The sequence below is a fragment of the Solanum verrucosum genome, unplaced genomic scaffold (assembly GCF_900185275.1).
Source record: "Solanum verrucosum unplaced genomic scaffold, falcon-dt-bn FXZP01000215.1, whole genome shotgun sequence".
Lineage (NCBI taxonomy): Eukaryota > Viridiplantae > Streptophyta > Magnoliopsida > Solanales > Solanaceae > Solanum > Solanum verrucosum.
Window position 1 is genome coordinate 534,262 of NW_026020023.1, and position 7,796 is coordinate 542,057.

A 7,796-nucleotide genomic window follows, 5' to 3' on the forward strand; every position below is an offset into this window, starting at 1 on the left:
CCTAGCTTATTGGGAAATTCTACCATTTGACATAGAGGAATTTGGGGACTCTATGGGTGGAAGCAACCCATGGATAAAAGCTACCATGCCTCAAGTCCAATTGCCTATCTTCAATGGAGAATTTCGATCCTTAGCTTCAAACCCTAATTGAATCTTGTTCTTCTTCAAGTTATAGAGAGAGAATATTTGAGAGGAGATTTTGGTTTTCTTTTGGAATTTAGGAAGAATGAATTAAATGGGGTGAATTCGGCGTGTAAAAAGGCTTATATAGGGGTTCTAAATATAGGCAAAACAACATAGTATATGAATTAATTAATTAGGAAAAGACCCAACTACCCCTAAATATAACTGACAGATGACCATCCACGGACCCCAATCGACAGACTGTGGTCTTACCCACTGCCCATCCTAGTGGACCGTTGGTCATTGTCAGAAACTTTCATTTCGAGGATTCGAACCATGGACCCCCAACCCCGAACCGTGGTCTGACCAGCGGTCCATTGGTCAGGTTGTTTTCTAGACCTTCTAGATTTCTGAGGAGGGCTATCCACGGACCACACCTACAGTTTGTGGTCCCATCCATGAGCCATAGGTGGTCCTCGTGGTTTGGTTCCTGCAGAACTTGTAAAGCTGCAATGTGCCCCTTTTTGGATACGTAGTGTTACAATATCTCCCCCTTGCGACCCTTCGTCCTCGAATGAGATTTAAACTGGCTCTAAAAGAGTAGGAGAGTAACTAACAAGCCAACCTATGATGTAATGCATAATACCAAGGAGGAACTATCGACTCCAAGCTAAGACGTTCTCAAACATCACATGAGGGTAAATCTATCTCTCACAACCCAATATGTATGTAATGCACATAAATAGGGAGGAAACATCAACTCCAAACTCATCATATTTGAATGCATCAAAAAGGAAGTAGGAATGATATCTAGCAACCCAATATGCATGAAATTCAAAATTTCCCATATCTAAGGAGGAACTACCTTCTCCAAACTAATGCATCCTCAAAGAGAATAACTAATGCATGTTCAACTATAATCTCATGAAGCCTATAGGCAATTTATACCCAATGCACAACAACATGAGGAGAAATAAATCATACATGTCATTTCTATCAAAGCTTAAGCTTTTACATAAACATGCATAATCATAAGGAAATCATGGAAACATATAAATCACACATGGCTCCCTACACATAAAACAACCCAAGAGGAACTCATTACCTCAAGCTAGAGTAGGAGTAGAAGGAAAGAGATGAGGATATCGGGACTTCATATGGGACTCGGCCTCCCAAGTAGCACCCTCAACTAAATGATTCCTCCATAACACCTTCACGGAGGAAACTTCCTTGTTTCTCAACTTTCGACTTGCCGACCAAAAATCTCAATCGGTACCTCCTCATAAGCAAGATTCTCTTTAACCTCCAAACCTTGTAAGGAAACTATGGATGTTGGATCCCCAACACATTTCTTCAACATAGAGACATGGAAAACCAGATGCAAGGATGCAAACTCATTTGGAAAATCTAGCTCATATGAAACCTTGACAACACGCCTCAAAATCTCATATGGGCCTACAAAAAGGGGACTAAGCTTCTCTTTCTTTCCAAACGTCATAACTCCTTTCACGTGTGAGATTTTCAAATAAACTCAATCATGAACCTCATATTCAAGATCCCTTTTTCTAACATCGGCATAAGACTTTTTCCAACTTTGGGATATTCTCAACCTCTCTCTAATAAGTCGAATCTTTTCTATGGCCTCATGCACCAATTCCAGACCTATGAGAGCAACTTCACCTACCTCAAACCATTCTATAGGATATATATACCTCCTACCATAGAGATCTTCAAATGGAGCCATATATCTATACCTTAGTGATAAGTGGTAATATAGGAAAACTCAATTAACGGCAAATGGTCATCCCAAAAATCCTTAAAATCAAATGATCATCCAAAAATCCCTTAAAATCGATCACACAAGCCCTCAACATGTCTTCCAATGTATGAATAGTATGCTCCGCTTGCCCATCGATTTGGGGATGAAAAGTTGTTCTAAGCTTAACTTTTGTACCAAGACCCTTTTTGGAATGACTTCCAAAACTTTGAAGTAAATTGGGTACCACGATCGAAAATTATGGACAATGGTACTCCATGTAGCCTTACTATCTCTCTCAAATACAACTTAGCATATTTTTCCACTAAATAGGTAACTTTAACGTGAATGAAATGAGCAGATGTAGTCATTCGATCCACTATCACCCAAATCGAGTCATGTTGTCACCGAGTACGTGGGAACCCTACAATAAAGTCCATATTCAAATCTTCCCACTTCCAAGTAGGAATACCAATGTCTTGGGATAATTCTCCTGGTTTCTGATTCTCAACCTTCACTTGTTGACAATGAGGACACTTAGCCACAAATCCTGCATTATCCTTCTTCACCCCATTCCACCAATATATCTCCCATAAATCAGGAGACATCTTGGTGGCTCCCAGGTGAATAGAATACCGAGAACTATGCGCTTCTGCCAAAATATGTGCATTCAAGTCATCAATATCCCAAACACATAACCAACCTTTGTATCTAAGTACCCCATCAACCCCTTCGAGAAAGCCTAAACGGACTTTTTGAGCACTGCCTCTTTCAATTCCACTAAAATTGGATCCGTACCTTGCATATCCTTCACATCCCTCACAAAAGATGATTCAGACCCATTATGAACCATGACACCACCCTTGGGGAATCCCCTAGTTGGAGACCTAATCAAGCCATATTTCCAACCAATTCTTTCTTTTCATCATCAACATAAGCAACACTAGCCATTGATAGTCGACTAAAAGCATCCGCTACCGCATTTGCTTTACCGGGGTGATAAATGACAGTCATGTCATAATCATTCAATAATTCTTGCCACCTTCTTTGGCGAAGATTCAAGTCCTTTTGACTAAACAAATATTGGAAGATCTTATGATCGATAAAAACATCAACATGAACCTCATACAAATAATTTCTCCATATCTCTAAGGCAAAAACAACTGCCGCTAATTCAAGGTCGTGGGTGGGATAATTCTTCTCGTGGACTTTAAGTTGCCTCAAAGCATAGATAATAACTTTACCATTTTGCATAACCACACATCCCAACCCAACTCTAGAGGCATCACAATACACCACAAAGCCATTCGTACCTTCCGGTAATGTCAATAGCGGAGCGGACATAAGTAACTCTTGGAAATTTTTCTCACAAGCTTCCGACCATATGAATTTGGCCTTTTTATAGTCAAAGGTGAAGCAATGGAGGAAAAACCCTCAACAAATCATCTATAGTAATTGGCCAAACAAAAAAATCTTCTAATATTAGAAGGAGTTAGAGGTCTAGGCCAACTCTTGTCACATCCTTCTTTATAGGATCTACCTCAATACCCTTGCTTGACATTATATGCCCAAGAAAAGCTATGGACCCTAACAAAAATTCACATTTCCTAAATTTGCAAAAAGTAGTTGGTCCTTAAGAATTTGCAACACGATCCTCAAATGATCAATATGCTCTTTCTCATATTTTGAATAGATTAAAATATCATCGATAAACACAATTACGAACATATCGAGGTATTGTCTAAACACCCTATTCAACAAATGCATAAACGTCGCCGGAGGATTAGTAAACCAAAAAGACATTACAAAAAACTCATAATGAACATACCAAGTTTGAAAAGCTATCTTTGGAATATCATCATCTTTTACCATCAATTGGTTATAATTTGAACGAAGATCGATTTAAAAGAAATAACAAGCCCCTTGAAGTTGGTCAAACAAGTCGTCATTCATTGGAAGATGATATTTGCTTTTGATAGTCACCTTGTTCAACTCTCTATAGTCGATGCACATACGGAGGGAACCATCTTATTCCTTACAAAAAACTGAGCACCCCATGGAGAGATACTCGGTCAGATGAATCCCTTATCAAACAAATCATTTAATTGATCTTTAGACTTCTTAACTTCTGCCGGAGCCATTCTATAGAAGGAATAGAGATAGGTTCTATATTTGGGAGAAGGTCAATACCGAAGTCTACTTCCCACTCGGGAGGAATACCAGGCAAATCATTGGGGAAATCGTCCAGAAACTCTTTAACTATGGGGAATGACTCAAGAGTAGGGATTTCAGAATCTATTTCCCTTACCCTAACAAGATTGTAAAAGAACCCTTTCGAAATCATTTTTCTAGCTTTTGGTAAGGACACAATTTGACCTCTAGGCCTAGAATTTACCCCCTTCCACTCAAGGATAGGATTATTTGGAAAAAAAACTTACCACTCGAGTCCTACAATCTATGGAAGCATAGAAAGAATGCAACCAATCCATCCCAAGAATGACATCAAAGTCTACCATGTGAATTTCTACCAAGTGTACAACGGTAACTCTATGGGATAAGGATATGAGTCACTTTCTATAGACCCTCTTAGACACCACAGAATCTCCAACATGAGTAGAGATAGAAAAAGGTTCTAACAATATTTCGGGGAGCATATCAAACTTCATGAACACATAAGGTGTTACAAAGGGGAAATTAGCCTCGGGATCAAGCAAAGCATACACATCATGTCGATTAACTTTTAACATACCAGTCACTACATCTGGAGAGCTCTCTTGGTCACTTTAGGCTTGGAGAGCATAAAGGCGGTTTTACTTTGGAGCATTGGAATTTGAACAACTAGGAGGAGCTTGATTGCCTTCCCTTCCTTTTGCCTCAAGCATTGGGCAATCTCTCATTTTGGGTCCACTCTTCCCATAACTAAAGCATCCATCGGTGACAGCTAGGCCCTTACCATCATGTTTCTTCCCACATTTAGCACATGTCGACCTAGCCAAACAAGAGCCATATTCATTACCTCCTTGAGATTTGGGTTAGAGACCCTACCCTGGTTAAAATAGGTGGAGCACTAGAGGAATATTGACCGGAAAACCCTTGATGAAACTTAGGACAACCATGTCCATCGGATCTAGTAAGTGAGAAATTACCATTACCGATCTTCGCCCTATTTACCTCTATAGGCCTCTCTTTGAGTTTCTCTTCTTCAATTTGTTGTGCATGCACCATGAGACGAGAGATGTCCATGTCACCAATGAGAATGGTAGTACGGTACTCTTTAACCACCCTTTCGAACACACCTGATAAAAACTTACTCATGCTAGCCCTTGAATCCGCAACTATTGTTGGAGCATATTTGGATAATTGAGTGATCTTTAGAGCATACTCCCTCCCACTCATACTTACTTGATGAAGGTTAATGGACTCTAGAACCTTTGCTTCCCTCATATCATGGGGAAATAATCTATCAAAGAAAGCAGATTTGAACATTTCCCACTCAATAGGACCCGCTTCCAACGTCTAGCCTCTTTCCATTGATTGTACCACACTTGAGCAACACTTTTCAATTGATAGGTGGACAATTCCGCCCTCTCCCCCGAAGTCACTCCCATGATAGAAAGTATCTTATAGACCTCATCAATAAACTCTTGATGACCTTCCTCAATTGTCGAGCCATGAAATTATGCAGGGTTCATCCTCTTAAAATTCCTCACTCTTGAAGCCTCCGTACCCACACTTGGATTCACGGGGACTACCCTTTCTCTATTATCTTGAGCCATCATGGCTTGGGCCAAAAATTGAAAAGCCGATCTAAACTCTGTATTTTGTAACTTGTTGGGCCAAGGGGTCCAGCGGAGCTTGAGGAGGAGCTTGGGGATGAGCTTCTTGTTCCACGTTCTCCCTCACATTCCTTCTAGTATAAGCCCTTCAAGTAGACATATCCTATAGAGCATAGGATAAGGATTAGGAGAGAGACTTAGTATAGTTAAAATCTATGGCATGAGTTTAGAGTAATGAAAGAAGTGGAGTTTCCTAATCATCTTGTCGCCTCTTATTCATAAATGTGGTGCGCTTCATACTCAGGAACAAGACTCTACTAGACGTGGCTTATGAAACATCCTAGGAAAATTCTAAATCTTGTGCTCTGATTACCAAGTTTGTCACGACCCAAGGGTACTCTGTAATTACTCGGAAAATGATAGGTTAAGCTAGAGCCTCATCATGTGAGTTAGTGTGACTTTAGGTTGATGTCTAGGCTGTTTTAGGACTTAAATGGATCAAGGTTGAAGCCTAGGGTGAAAGCAATGGCCTAGACTAGCAAGTTACAGTGACAGAAACCTTGTTCTTAAAAGGGATGTTTGGTGATGGGGGTACTTTATCGCCCAAAGGGTTGGGCGAGTCAACCGTGGGCTCTTATGATCGCCTAGTGGGATACCCCATTGGACTAGGTGCTGGACCAAAGGGTGAGCTAAGCCCTAGCTAACCAAAAAGTTTGGCATGTCGCTCATTCACCCCTCTAGATCGCCTAGTGGACTGCCAAAATTATGAGATCACTGGAAATTTGGGTGAGCCAACGGTGCACTTGGCGAGTCGCCCAGTGCCCTTGGTGAGCATAAGGGTCCAAAGGGCGGGCTTAGACAGGCAAGGGGTGAATTTTTAAGTTTTAACTTTGTGGGTCCTTAGTTCGTTTCTTAAGTTGACTCCTCCTTATTCTATTCATTTCCTAGCAATTATAAGACCTTTTTAGACTTGAATCTTTCAATTAAGTCACTCCAAATAAAATGAAAAGAAAACCCCACCTCCTCTCAAATATTTCTCTCACTAGAAATCCTCCATAAGAGAAGAAGAAGAAGGGAGCTATTTGAAGCTAGGGTTTGGTGGTTCTTCATCAAATTGCTCAGGGGAATTTTAGCAAAGGTATGGTGATCCTTCATCTAAGGTTATCTTTCACCCAAGAGTCAATTTCAAAGAAGTTTTAAAACTTTTCAAATTTATGAAAAACCTAGGGTTTTAACTCAATCTCATGGGTTTTTTTTCCAAATGATTTCAAATGGTTACTGAAGTCATACTATGATTGTATTACTGTTTAATTGATGATTTATGATGAAAATACTCTATGAACCGATGATTTCTGTCAATTCCTAAATTGTGCCTTTATGAAGTGGGTTTATTCATTATGAAAGCTTATGATTGAAATATGTCTAAATTGATTGGGTTATTGAATATTATCATTATATATACCTTAATTATGGTAAATTGTTAGTGTATTGATGATTCTAGATTCATGGCATTGAAGGTAAGTTATGAACTAATTACATGTTGAAGTAGAGTTGTGCTAGAGATGTTGATCCACTTGAAAGGTGGAGGTTTTTACTATGTATGATTATGATATGAAGGATATGCATGTGATTTCAATGATAGAATGATGAACATGTATACAATGTAATTGTGTTATTGTTGATATTATATTCTCATTGACACTCATGAATGATGGTGATAGAATGTGAAGGGTTTCTATAAGGTAATGTTCTAACTTGAATTGGTAGGCTTAGGCATCCTTTCTTGTATAGTGAATGTGTCTTGAGTTGATGAAGATGAATCGATAGGCTATGGCATTCCTTTCAAAAATGAGTAATGAATGAGGCTTGATTTTATAAATATGAATCGATAGGCTATGGAATTCCTTTCATATGTGAATAATTAATGTGTCTTGACTTGATGGATATGAATTGATAGGCTTAAGGCATTCTTTTCATAAATGATCTAATGTAATGAAGACTCTAGAATCTATTCGCTAATGGCATTCCTTTCTTAATGAGTCAATGTACCATGAATCGATAGGCTTATGGCATTCTTTTCATGAGTATAAGAATGAAATGAGGGACCGTAAATTGATAGGCTTATGGAGTTCTTTTCATGA